The 14,504-nt window shown below is 41.4% G+C and overlaps 1 pseudogene across 1 annotated transcript; it reads right to left on the bottom strand.

The window, feature by feature from the left end:
* Window positions 1–6,104: 6,104 nt before the first annotated feature.
* LOC308252726 (spermine synthase-like) lies at window positions 6,105–13,916 on the bottom strand (annotated as a pseudogene). Its single transcript has 4 exons — window positions 13,195–13,916; window positions 12,874–12,973; window positions 9,133–9,261; window positions 6,105–6,165 (listed from the first exon to the last, which is right to left on the bottom strand). The product of its transcript is annotated as a spermine synthase-like (transcript).
* Between the last annotated feature and the right edge of the window lie 588 nt (window positions 13,917–14,504).

Consider the following 14,504-nt stretch of genomic DNA (forward strand, 5'->3'; position numbering starts at 1 on the left):
AAGTTTAACCAGGCGGTAACTCCAATTGTAGCTACTGTACAGATATGGTTTCATTGCTTGAGCAATTTCAGCACACTTCCTGGTACCTGTTATGCAGCTATTAATCTGGCAAATGCTCTATTCCCCATGCCTATTAGTAAAGACTACCAGAAGCAGTTTGCTTTCAACTGGCAAGGTCAACGATACACCTTCACTGTCCTGTCTCAGGGGTATATCAGCTCTCTAGCCCTATGTCGTAATTTAGTTTGCAGGGATTTCCATCACCTTCCCCTTCCACAAAATATCACATTGCTCTATTGCTTTATGCTGATTGGACCTAATGAGCATAAAGTAGCAACTATCCTCGTTTTACTGATATTTGCATGTCAGAGAGTGAGAAATAAATTTGATAAAAATTCAGGGACTTTTTACCTCAGTGAAATTTCTAGTGGTCCAGTGGTGTGGGGCACACTGAGACGTCCATTCTAGGGTGAAGGATAGTTGTTGCATCTGATCCCTCCTACAACCCCAAAAGTGGTACAATGCCTGGTAGGCCTTTTTGGATTTGGGAAATAACATGTTCCTCACTTGGGAGTGCTACTTTTGCTCATTTTGCAAGTGACCTAGAAAGATGCTAGTTTTGAATTGGGGTCCTAATGAGAGAAGGCTCTGCAACAGGTCCAGGCTGCTGCACAAGCTGCTCTGCCACGGGACCAGCTTCAATCGAAGGCAGTGCAGACAGGGTGTTGTTTGGAGCCTTTGGCAGAATCTATAGTGAATCACATGGCAGGTCCTTAGGATTCCAGAGCAAAGCCCTGCCATCCTCTGTGGATGGCTACTCTCCTCAGAGGAACAGTTCTTGGCCTGCCACTAGGCCTTAGTAGAGACCTAATGCTTACCCATGAGCCACCAAGTTACCATGGGACCTGAGCTGGCCATCATGAACTAGGTGTTATCTGAACCACTAAGCCATAAAGTTAGATGTGCACAGCAGCACTCCATCATAAAATGGGAGCAGTTCATGTGAGACTGGACCCCAGCAGGCCCTGAAGACACACATGCGTTATTGGAGGAAGAGGCCCAAATGTCTATTGTCTCCATTCCTGGACAATATCTTCTCTTCCCAGCCTACACCTGTGGCCTTATGGAGAGTTTCCTATGATCAATGATGGAGAAAGAGAAAACTCAGGTCTTACTTCCAGATGTTTCTGCACAATTTGCAAGCACCATCCCAAAATGCACAGCTATAGCACTACAAACCACTTTGGGGACATCCCTGAAAAACAATGGGGAAGGGAAATCCTCCCAGTGGACAGAATTTCAAGTACACCTTGTTGTTCAATTTGCTTAGAAAAAGAAATGGTAAAGGTATGAGTATATCTTGATTCATGGACTGTGGCTAATTATTTGGCTGCATGTTCATGGACTTGGAAGGAATATAATGAAAAATGGATGACAAGGGAGGTCTGGGAAAAAGATATGTGTGTAAACCTCTCAGATTAGGTGAAAAATGTGAAGATATTTTATCTCATGTAGATACTCACCAAAGGGTGACCTCAGCATAGGAGGGTTTTAATAATCCAGTGGATAGGATGACTGCTCTGTGGATAGGAGTCAGCCTCTTTTCCCAGCCGCTCCTTGTCATCACCCAATGGGCTCATGAACAGAGTTACCAGAATGGTAGAGGTGGAGGTTTTGTATGGACTCAGCAAGATGACTTCCTCTCATCAAGGCTGACTGGCTGTTGCCACCACTGAGTGCCCAATCTGCCAGCAGCAGAGACCAGCACTGAATCATTAATATAGCACCATTCCCCAGGGTACTCAGCCAGCTACCTGGTGGCAGGCTGATTATAATGCCTGTTTCCATCATGGAAGAGAAACACTTGGTTCTTACTGGAATAAACAATTATTCTGATACAGATTTGCCTTCTCTGCATGCAATGCTTCTGCCAAAACCACCTTCTATGGATTTAGAGAATGTCTTCTGATCAGGAGTATCACTTTACAGCAAACAAAATGCAGCATTGGGTCCATGCTCATGAAATTCACTGGTCTTACCATGTTCCCCATCATCTTGAGGCAACTGACTTGATCAAATGGCAGAGTGGACTTTTGAAGACTCAATTATAATGCTAGCTACTTGGTAATACCTTGTAAGTCTGGGCCAGTGTTCTCTGGAAGGCTGTATATGTTCAAAATCAACATCCAATATATGGTGCTATTTCTTCCATAGCCAGGATTCACAAGTCCCAGGATTAAAGGGGTAGAAATAAGAGGGGCACCATTGACTATTATTCCTAGTGACTCACTAGCCAAATTTTTGTTTCCTGTGTTCATGACCTTGTGCTCTGTTGGTTAAGAATAGATCATAGTTTCAAAGGAAGGAAAGCTCTTGTAAGGAGACACAACAGTGATTCCACTGAACTGGAATTTAAGACTGCCACTGACTTCTTTGGGGTCCTCATGCCTCTGAATCAACAGGCAAATAAACATATTGTTAATGTATGTAGCCCCATATTCTCACCAGTACTGGGTATTAGTTTTCAGTGTTCTGAATAAAAAATTAGATCCCATTTAAATTATATTTTTAAGTCCCTTGCTACTAAAATGATTATTTTCATGTGGTTACAACTGATTGACATTTCTTTTTCTATCCCTTTTTTTCTTCATTTCCTTTGCCCATTTTTTATAGCATTACTTTTCTTTTTAAACAATCTCTAAGAGACTTTCTTCTTTACTGAATATGGCCTTTCAATCTACATAATGCGTCCATGGGCATACAGGAGTCAGGTCAATGTCTATATAGATGATTGCAGTTTAACTGCACTGACACCATCCTCCCAACCCCTGTGAGATATGAAGGGACTGCAGGATGATGATGATGATGTGGTGGACTCGACATTCCTGTCAGTGACACAGCCACTAAAGAAATTCTAAAGAAAAATCGTCTTGTCATCTTCCTCAAACTAGAAATGTATTTAGACTGCAATATAGATCTACTGCCCAGCTTGCAGAATTGCAGAATTTTCCAATTTGGTGTTGCTCCGGGTTAAAAAACATACCAGCTGAAAAATGTGAATTGGGATCATTTGCCATCCGTTCTTAATATAATGACTGATTTCCCACTCTGGATTCAGCAAGCTGCAGGCAACGGGTTTGAACTGAGTCCAGGTGGAAGGGGGCCAGACATATTAAATTTAAGGCCTCTATTGCACAACTCCCTGCAGAAATTGTGCAAATAATATAGCTGGAGTGCTTTCTGCATGCTGTGCAATCCAACTCTTGGCAACCTGATTAATTCCTTGCCCTTTTCTATAGTATGCACAGTTAGGAAATATACTAAAAGGTGACAGAAACCATAATAGAATCTGTCATGTATTACATTCAAGATGTTATCCTCTTCATTTTTAGTTTAGAAAAAAAATTTTAAAAGTTATCAAGAAGTTGTATGTAATAATTACCCCTCAGTGCTATTTGGTTTTTTGTTAATGGCTCTAATGTCTGTAACATATAAGTCAAACTCCAGAGCTCATGATTATTCTACATTTATGTTGAATTCTACAAAGCTAAATATAAACATGCACCCAGGCTTATTAAAAACTGGCCTTGTTAATGAAAAACAGCTTTTAATTGCACCACACTAAAATGGACCACTATTGCATATCTCTGTTTCATGTAAATGTACATGCAGCCTTCAGAGATTGAACTTTCATGCACCCTTTCCCTGCCTTTTCTCAAAAAAAAAAAAAGACCGAGAGACAAGGACAACTTCTGAGCATAAATAATAAGATTCATTTAATCCAAGATTTGTGATAACTCATTTTAGTCTTCACAGAATTGGATGTGTTGATGTTGTCAAGGTTTCAGTGAAATAGTTATGCTAAAAATGATGTACCAAATTCTACTCAAGTCATCCAAAATGAGGGCTTCTCAAAAGGGACTAATGTGCTAAGTAGATACTATTTTTCCCCAGTGGAAATACAGGATGTTCCCCCCACATGTATACACCCTTTGAATAATTATTAATTAATTGCAAAATCTGAAAAGAAAAAAAAACATTGGAATTAATAATTATTCAAAGTGTGTATACATTTTTGGGGGATACCCTATATTTTGGAGGTGACCTCTATACTATTTTGTAAATTCTTTTTAAATTTCACACTAGGAACCAGGGGATAGTTCAATATTTGGCAAATGAATTCTAACATATGCCTTGGAAGTCAAATTGGCAGAAACAGGGGTGCACTGACTTGATGTACTACTGATCGGGGCTGTGGGCTCTTGAGAAACTCCAGTGAGGATTGCATTAGTAGCTCTGGGAGAGCTTAGCACGGCATCAGAGGCTGAAGAAATGAGTCAGAATGATTTTATTGGGCAACCTATAGTCAGAGTTCAAATCTGCATTTGTTTTCTAGATTTTGGTTTCCAAATGTTTCCTTAGAGTAGGAAACTTGGTTTAAATGGGATTGAAAAAACTCAACTCCAGGAATTAGTAACCAATTTGCTTGTAAGTGTCATATTTCATGTTCCCCTTAACAGGTATCACATGTTTTTAGTTGGTCTTTTCAGTATATTGACATTGGCTTAGGGGGAAGAGGAATTTAAAGCAATCAAGCCCTGGGATACTTAGAGAGTATACCCGTAAATCATGCTTAGCTATAACATGGGTGTATGTTTGGGATATAATTATGTAGCATGCCATAAAATATTTGTGTGTGGGTATGTGTCATTCATGTCTGAAAATACTATTTTGGCCAGTAGTCTAGTTGTGGCCTGTTGACCTGAGGAAAAACATCTGGCAATTAAAATGGGAAAAATTGTAGGGTTAATTGATGTGGGAAGACTAATAGGATTCTGACTGTGCTTCGGATCAGAATGTGACCTCTGAGATATCGTGAATTGGAAACTGGAAGACATTTTAGATCTCTCACTTGAAAAAATATTTGAAGCGGCACCACATGCCGGAGTTAATCAGTGTCAAAATGTATTACTCCGCATCTTATCCTTGTAAGCAAGAAGTAGAGGCATGAAAATAAGTTTGCCCTTCGGTTATGTGTCCTCCCCAAATTCATATGTTGAAGCTCTAACCCTCAACGTGCCTATATTTGGAAGCAGGGCTTTTAAAGAGGTAATTAAGGTTAAATGAGGTCATAAGGGTGAGACCATAGGACTGGTGTCTTTATAAGAAAAGGAAGAGATGCTAAGGATGCACACACAGAGAAAAGGTCATGTGAGTACACAAGGAGAAGGCAGCCAGGGAGAAGTCAGTCGAGGAGAGAGGCTCAGGAGAATCCCGCCCTGTCAAAACCTCGATCTTGGACTTCCAGCCTCTAGTAATATGAGAAAGTAAGTTCCTGTCATTTAAGCCACTCAGTCTCTTCTATTTTGTTAGGAGAGCCCTAGCAGACTAATATACCCTTTGTCTAGTTGTCTGAAAATATGGGTAAATAAAATATATTGTAGTATCTGTGGTGTCAACAAAGTCATCTTGTTATTCTTGTGGATTTTCTGGGGGCAGACACGGCTCTAGCAGCTGGCTAGAATTCTTCTGATAGTGTCTGAAGTTGCCATAAAAGTGGTCAGAGTAAGTGGAGTGGACATCTATTGTTTTGGCTTATCCACCTTTCCTCCCCCTTCCTCTCTAATATCACCATGGCTGTCCTATGAGGAATGATCCCTCCTTACCTTAGTCCATGTGGTTTGGCTGTGGCTTACCTCACCCCAGGGCTCTGGCTTTTATAGCCAAAGAGACATTTTGGTTATCACTGTGGCTGAAGATTAAAAGAAACATTTAAACTCTGGCTCAGATGCTCTTGCCCTTCTTTCTACTTACCCAGACTTCTATTAAGCCTGTGCCCAGGTTCCACATTCTCTTTCAGTGCCCTCCTGCTGTGGTCTCTTGCCTCCTGGTACAACTCTTGAAGTGTCCAGCACATGCTACCTTGCGCTGTGTGTGTGTGTGTGTGTGTGTGTGTGTGTGTGTGTGTGTGTGTAAGTTCTGAAACCCACGACCTACAGTCTTGGAAGATAGTTAGTCTGGAAAATTACCAATGAGACTGTTTAGTGCGTTATCCACTGAGGAGATGGGAAGGGAAGGCTGTCACTGGACCAAATGGAACATCCTCAGGTCCTACTTGAGCTAGACAGCACTGGAAGCAAAGGCAGTAGAGGCCGATACTGCAAACTGCAGAAAATAAAGGTGAAACACAGGTAGTTAATTACCCGGATATTGGGTAGGGAACAGCAGGAGTTAAAGGGCTACTTTTTAGGATTTACTAATTTTAGTGGGTTGAGTCATGTTCCCCAACAACCTCTACCAAAATGTATGTCCACCTGACATCGCAGACCGTGACCTAATTTGTAGTGACAACTACAAATAGGGCCTTTGTAGTTGTAATTAGTTAAGGAACTCAAGATGAAATCATCCTGGATTTGGGTGGGCTATAAATCCAATAACTTGTGTGCTTATGAGAGAGAAGAGGACACAGAAACCCAGGGAAGAGGGCCATGTGAAGAGAGAGGCAGAGATTGGGGTTATGCTTGGTCACTACCCAAAGAACACCAGGAGGCATCAGGGGTTGGAAGAGGCAAGAAAGGATTCTTTCCTGCAGCCTTGGGAGGGACCATGGTCCTGCCCACACCTTGATTTTGGACTCTGGCCTCCAGAAATGTGAGAAAATAAATTCCTATTTTTTGAAGACACAAACTTTTTGGTAATTTGTTATGGTATCGTAGGAAATTAGTTCATTGGTAAATCTGTAAGAATAGGAAAGTGTGATGAGATGACTTTCTGTAAGAGATGACTTTGCGAGAGAAGGAGGAGTTCATGTCAAACTTCGTTAGCATTGAGATCACAAAGAACAGTGGTATTTGCCACGTGAATTCTACCTCATGCCTTTAATCCCAGCTAATCAGATGCTGACAAGCCTGGTGTGTTATCTACTGGCCACTCCCTGTCAGGAGAAGCAGAGACTTGCTGAGCTTTTCATGCTTTTCTCAGAAAGGGAAGGGAAAGAGAAATATGGAGCACGATGATTTTACGATGGATATTCCGCAGTGTGTGCTGGCATTGTGACAATTTGGCCATCTGTTTCATGGAGGTAGTCCAGCTCCATCAAAGAGACAATATAATTTCTGTCACTTCTTAGAAAAGCTTCCTTGTAACACAACACTCATTTAGCGGGTTTATTGTGTGGCAGTGTAAATGTTCATGACTAGGGTCACCATCCATCCCACTTTGTCTCAGACAGTCCCAATGTATGGGTGTTGTCGCAACCTAATTAATTATAGTCCTCCCCCTTCCACTTTGAAAAGTGCTCCTGTTTGGATGATAAGTTCTATAGCAACCTTAGTTATGACACAATCCCTCATTTTTCTTTTTGTACAAAAAGCTCCAAAACTTTGCAATTGGATTTATTTTCCCTTTCTTGCCAACCCCACAAGATTACTTAGTTACAATGTTTTGGGAACAGATTGATTTTTTTAAAGGGAATTTTGCTTGGGAATGAGCAAAGGAAAGTTTGCGATTGATTTGTTTCCTAAAAACTGCTTGGCTCCCCGGCCTCCCCCAACCTTATCCCTGCCCCAGGTTCCTTCCCTACTTGTTCTGTGCTTCGGCCGGCACAGCAGTGCCTCTATGCAGTGAAAGGAATTTGGCTGCTTCAGCAGTGTAACCAACTGCACACAGCCATGTCTGCAAAGCAGGTGTAAGCTGGCATTCTGCCCAAGCCTGGCCAGACAGCTTCATAAATCCTGCCCTTACCGCAGCCCCGAATTACTTTTCATGACACAAAGCCAAGCTGTGTTATTCACCTAATGCCCCGATTTACAGTTCCCAAGACAAAAGAACATACAGATAGAGTTTCAGGGCTCTGTTTGCCTTCACGTTTATCTAGAGGTTAGTTTCAGGTCAAGCTCAAGAAACCTGACAAATGGTGGTGAATAAACCTAAAAATAAATTAAGTGCAAGTGGGAAACTTAAGCATTCCTTGTTCTTGTGCCAAAAGAAAACTCAACCCAATTTGCATTCTTTTAATATCTGAAACAAGCAGCTGTTCTCTTATTTCTGGCATACTGGGGAATTATTATGCTCCCCTTCAGCTCATATGCATGCATTGCTTATACATAAGGCACACACATGTACACACACACACACGCACACACACACGTTGGCACAGTCCCCATTTAGTACTTGTTGTCATGTCTTCAAGGACTAGTGACCTAGTGAGAGAAGCATGTATCTGGCAGAGTGCTGTGGTGGCCCAGTAGTGTCACCCAATGTACTGCCAGGCCCAGGAACACTAGGACTCAAGTCAGAAATGTCATCACTCTGAGCACAAGGAAATCAGACCTAGAGATGCAGGTACTTGGAGAGATAACTGCCCATATATTATTTCCATGAAGGTGAAGGCCGAGCAGTTAACCTGAAGGGTACTTGGTGCTGAGGCTTAGGGCTCCAGGACAAGGATGTGCGGAGGCAGCTCATATCCTCCATGAATACTTACTTTGTAAATGTGCTTGTTTGGTTTTGTTCTTCAATATATTTGTATTTCCAGCCCAGCATTCTTACTCACCTGTATCTCTCTTTAGTCTCCCTCTATCGCCTTCCTTCTCACCAATCCCACTCTCAGGAAGCATTCGGATGATAAGATAAATGAGAAATATGATGTAACTAATACTATTGTATTTATAAAAGTGAATAAATGGAGGCCTGGCAACGAGTGAGTCTCTCAATTAAAAATGCCTCTTCAGAACCCCAGGATGCCAAGAGAGCCTATGCCAAGATGCCCACCCCTGAGGGGCTGCTGGGACCGCCCTTAATTGCCCAGGCAGGGTAAAGGGTATTGCCAAAAAAGGCAATAGACAACAACAGAAGTCCATTTCCCTGCTGTAATATAGTTAAAAAACTATAACTGACATTGCAATTTACCCCACTACTATTGCTTTTTTTCTAAATATAAACTTGCTCTAGGATATAAATTGCCCTTCTCCTATTCTACCCTGCTCCTCACCCCATCTTCATTTTTCTGTCCACAGGATTAGGATAGAAATCTCACTAAGGGAAGTAAGATGTTTCTCGAGAATAAAGACATTGATCTCATCCAGATTTCACAGTGGGTTTGCAGATTCCAGCTGCCTCTGTGAGACTTACAGAACAAGCCGGAGATTTTTCCTGCAGACCAAGCTAAGTAAACCCACCGCTGTCAGGCTCTGAATGCAGAGGAAGGGCGCCAGCCGAACGTGTTTCAACGACGGGGTTGACAAATATGCCATATGGCACCTGGACAATTGAGGAAAAAAGGAGTTGTTTGAGTGACTTAGAGAACAAGACATCCATTAGCAGCATGCTGGCTCCACCCCATCCTCTCACCTCTCACCCATCCTGCACATGCTGATGGGTCTTACTGCAAGCCCATTTGTCTATCCTCCTCCCAGCTCCCCTGGTCCACAAACAGTGCAGGCCAGGGTGCTGGGATTCTGTTCCCCAGGGAGCGGTGCTCGGCCAATGATGCATGGGAGTCTGAGGGTAAATACTACACTGGGAATAACCGAGATGTGTTTTACACTGGCTCCCAGCAGTCCCCAGCGGGATCACATCCCCATTGCCCAGGAGGGTAACTTACTCAATAGTGCCTCTTTGAATGGCTTCTTTGACTTCTGGTCTATTTTCCCCTTCCCCTTTTCAGGTGCTTCCTGGATCCCCTCACAAATAAGTACTTGTGTCCAAACCCTTGTCTGGGGTCAGCTTCTGGAGGGTCCAACCTAAGTATGTGCAACATGAGGATATTTGTGAAGAGGCAAGGTGAGACTATGGGAATTATGTGACTTGTTTCAGGAAAGGGTTCCCTATAAGAGATTTGGCAATGGCACCGAGGATGTTGTCCAGAAGTAGCAGAGTAGATACATGGGCTTATAGAATGTCAACTTCCAGATCCACATGTACCAGTAAAACACGTAGTGTTTGTGCATTGTCCATGAATGTGCAAGGGGTGAAGAGGGAGGGGGATTGTAGGGAGAGACTCAATAAGGATTTCTAGTCTTCCATTATTAGGATTGTGACTGGGAAGACAAAGCATTGCTTTGAGATTTGTCTGTGTGTTTGAAAAGGCAGTTGAATGTTATTAATGTATTCCACAAAGTACTGAACACTAACTTGAAGCTTTTATCAGCTTTCTTTGCTCTAGTTTCTAAAGCAAAAAATGCCTTCCCTCCAAATACTCTATTAAAAGAACATATGAAATTAATGAAACATATCATTACTTTTACAATGGCCAAATTGTAGATTTGTCGCAGTACAGAGACAGAAACTCATTAAGCTATTGTGCTTCTGTTTCACATTTTATGTTGTAGTAAAAGGAAAACCTACCAAACCTTTTTTTTTTTTCCTATGTATGGTCTCTTTGAAAACTTCTTTTATGGTTCAAGCTGAAAATCATCTGACTTATCTCTCTTAACAGAAATTAAAAATAGCTGCGGCTAAAAACAAGAATCCCAATTTGGGCTTTTGTGGATTTCACAGTTTATTTGAGAAGTAGGATAGAGTTGAGAAGTCTTGCATCCCTTAAAAGCAGATATGGACAGCAGCATTCTTCTTTATCAACCCATCAGAGCCCTTCCCTCATATTTTTCAGGGAAACTGTGAATTATTTATCTCTTTGGGTTTGGGCATTTCAGCAAACATCAGCACAGTTGCAGCGTGAAGCCAAGCCAATGGTTCAGTTACCCTCTGTGTTATATTGAACAATGCCACAGCCTTTCAGTGGATGCTATGAATACAGGAAAGAATGATATGAGAAATCAAGCAGGAATCAAGGTAAAATCGGTCAGCTCTCCTTCCACCTAACTGCACTTGAACTCTTTAGAAAGAATGTGAAAACCTTCTCACACCTATCCAAACCAGTCCCGCTTGGTTGCCTTTTATTATCAACGTTAGTCTGCATTTTAAAAAGTATTGCACAGGGGATTGGACATGCATTATTTATAAAGATTCATAAACTTTTTTTCACTTAAAAAAACAACAAAAAATTTCATGAGGCATTTGATGTTATCTTTATGGCCCTAATCATGGATCTTTGTCCTTCTTGCCTTGTTCGGGAAGGTCACAAACGAAATGACATGTTGAGGGAGAGAAATATATTTTCTTTGGTTCTTTTCCACATTATCTAAGTGGTGTTCAGTTACTCTTTGTATCAGTCAGGAGAAGGGAGTGGATTTAAAGCAATTAGCTTATATGATTATAGGGGCTGGCAAGTTCAAAATCTATAGGGCAGGTTGAAAGCACAGGCAGGATTTCTATGCTGTACTCTTGAGACAAAATTTCTTTTTCTCCAGTTTTTGCTCTAAAATCCTTCAACTGATTGGTTGAGGCCCTTCCATACACATTATGGAAAATAATCTGCTTTACTTAAAGTCAGCTATGGTAAATGTTAATCACATCTACCAATACTTTCACATCAGCATCTAGATTATTGTTTGATCAGACAGCTGGGCACTATCGCCTAGCCATGTTGACACATAAAACTAGCCATACCCCTAAAAAAGAAAACATTGCCTTCATGCTTCATGTTGTATTGAAGAATATGGTATTTTGAGTGAAAGAGATTTGGATTCAAAATCCAGGTTTGCCCTTTGCTGAATGTCCTTGAGTAAGTATAAAATTTTCTGAGTCTTAGTTTTCTTATTTATAAAATCATGCATATCAATTTAGATTCTTTCTATTGCAAGATACAGAAAACCCAATCCAGTCAGATTTAATAAAATAAAGGGGGAATGGATTAGTTCAAGTGACTAGAAATTTGATGGGTTGGTGTGAATTTAGGATTCAGTTTCATCCAGGGCCCTAGTGATGTCATGGAGACTCAGTTAGGATTTTGTTTCTCTCACTAATATCTCAGCCCCCTTTGCTTTGTGTTGGTTCCATTCTCATAATGTTCTCCTCCCACCCCCACACATTCCCTCCCTATGTGGTGGCAGGCCATTTCTAGCAGCTGCAATCTATAACCTTTCAGGTTAAAGATTATTAAAGAGCAGCTTTCTGCTCTCCCAAGATATGCCCGACCCAACCACTTTCTGTGTTCAGGGCATGTCCTGTTTAGCATAGCTGGACTCGGTAACCTGCTCTGTTTCCTGGAGCTGAAGATAGAGCTGTATCCAACCAGATGGACTGAGCACAGGGAGTGGATAGATCTGTAATCAAAATCTGGAGCCTGCTCATTTGAAAAGGGGAAATAGATGCTAAGTAGGCAAAAACAAATGTCCATGGCATGTTGGTTTTAGTACTTTACTCACAGGGTGGTTATTAGGACTCGATATGTGATTATAAGGCCCATGGAGCAGAGAAGGAATTCAATGAGTGGCTGTTGCTGTTTTTGGAATGCTTCAATTGGTACAAGTTTGAGAGAACACTGAACTGTATGTTTTTTTTTTGTTTTTGTTTTTTGTTGTTTTTTTTTTGCTTCACAGCTTTATTTTTGAAATCACAAACAATTCAAAGTGACCATTAGTGAGGCCTCTGTTAAAAGATTTTCCAGCAGAGCTGCCCCAGTTTTAAAATTAAACAATATTGCACTTTAAGATGAACTTCCAGGATCCTCTTCCTGGAAGAAAAGTATTGCTTCCATCTGTGCTTTTCTTAGACTAAAATAAAAGCATACTGCAGAAAACTCTACTTTAAAAATTAACACTGCAGGTACAGTAAACACAATAAAAGTACCTGCCTATTATAGAATGCTAGAGAACATTTTGTTGTAAAAAACTAGCCAATGATTAGTATAAAGTGCATAAAATATTTTTTCATTTCAGTGGTCCAAGATACGAAGGTTCACAGATATATCTTGTTCTCTAATACTGCTCCAGGTGATAACTTTAATGAAACATTCTTGCCAAATGTTACATCTCCTGAAACTGTGAGGTGATCCAGTTCAAACATATCTGGTATACTTTCGAATTCCTTAGGTAATCCTGAACCTGATAGCAGTCTCCTTTAAGATTGCCTAAGACAGTGGTCGGCAAACTCATTAGTCAACAGAGCCAAATATCAACAGTACAATGATTGAAATTTCTTTTGAGAGCCAAATTTTTTAAACTTAAACTTCTTCTAACACCACTTCTTCAAAATAGACTTGCCCAGGCTGTGGTATTTTGTGGAAGAGCCACACTCAAGGGGCCAAAGAGCTGCATGTGGCTCGCAAGCCGCGGTTTGCCGACCACTGGCCTAAGACATCACCACATGTTTTTCCGCATGTATTACTTACATCTATCAATCACCATTTGGTCAATCTCTACCATAGTGACCATCTTTGGTTTCAGTTTGACTAGTTCACATAAAATGCCACCATCTCCACCACCCAAAATCAGCACATCTTTGCCAGTGTAATCTTCTTTGCCACTGCCCATGATGACCCGGTATACGCCAAATCACTCTCTGCCAGATTAACATCCCCACTAAGGATGAGAATATTTCCAAACTGCTTTGAGTGCAGAATTTTAATGTTCTGATAAGGTGAGTCTTCATCATACACCACTTCATCTATGTCATACTCAGCCAGGTGGCCATCAGCAGTGGGCCAAGTACCTGTCAATGGTTCCTCCTCGAACTATGGGTGGCAATTGCTTCACCCGCCCAGTACTGTCCTGACTCAATTCTTTCACTCTTTCTTCTACTTTGTTCAAAAGACTGTCAACTTCTTTGCCTTCTGTATCACTATCGTAACTCTGAAGGTCCAGCAACACCAATCCGTGTGGGTAAATTCTCAGATTGGCAAAGCCGCTGTTTTTGTTTGTATAGGTCGCTTAGTAGCTGTGGTCCTGCCAGGTGTGCACCGACTCGGTCATCCCCTGCTCCTGGAAAATGGACTGGAGGCCTTTGAGGATGGTCTCGCTGTCAGCTTTGGCGCGGAGCATGAAGTCCAGCGTGCAGTGCCGAGCTGCTGCCATAGTGAGGTGAGGCCCTGGGCCATGCCTGGGGAGGCGGCCGCGGAAACGGGGGTCCTCATGATGGCTCAGGCAGCGGCTGGTGGGACTCTATACATTCTTTATAGCAGTGTGAATACATCGCTTCCATCTCAGCTCTGACTCTCCTAGGCCTTTCCCTTCCCTACTCATTGTCTGTTTAGGGAACTGGCCTAAAAGTAACTCATGAAGGTGAATCTCTCTTCCATCAGATCAGCTCTGATTGGTCCAGATAATATGAGACCGATATTCTAACCTAATATTCTCAGGCATTGGAGCACACTGTGTTATGACAAAAATGGATATATGAATTTTAGGGGGGAAAAGTTTTAGGTTCATTTTTTTAAAAAATGATGAGCTGTTAAAGGCTGTCTTAAATAGTCTTATTTGAAGATGGCCCTCATCTTGGTATATCATTTGTATGTGATCAACCTGCCCTAAAGAGAATGAATAGAACTGATTGGAAGCAAAATTTTGGCAATTTAAAGTGATAGTAGGGAATATTTTTTTAGTTGAAATTGAATTGAAAGAGTTCAAAGCAGGGAAAAAAATGAACCATAATGTGATTTCTGA

Source organism: Plecotus auritus (genome assembly GCF_963455305.1).
Source record: "Plecotus auritus genome assembly, chromosome: 7".
NCBI classification, from domain to species: Eukaryota; Metazoa; Chordata; class Mammalia; order Chiroptera; family Vespertilionidae; genus Plecotus; species Plecotus auritus.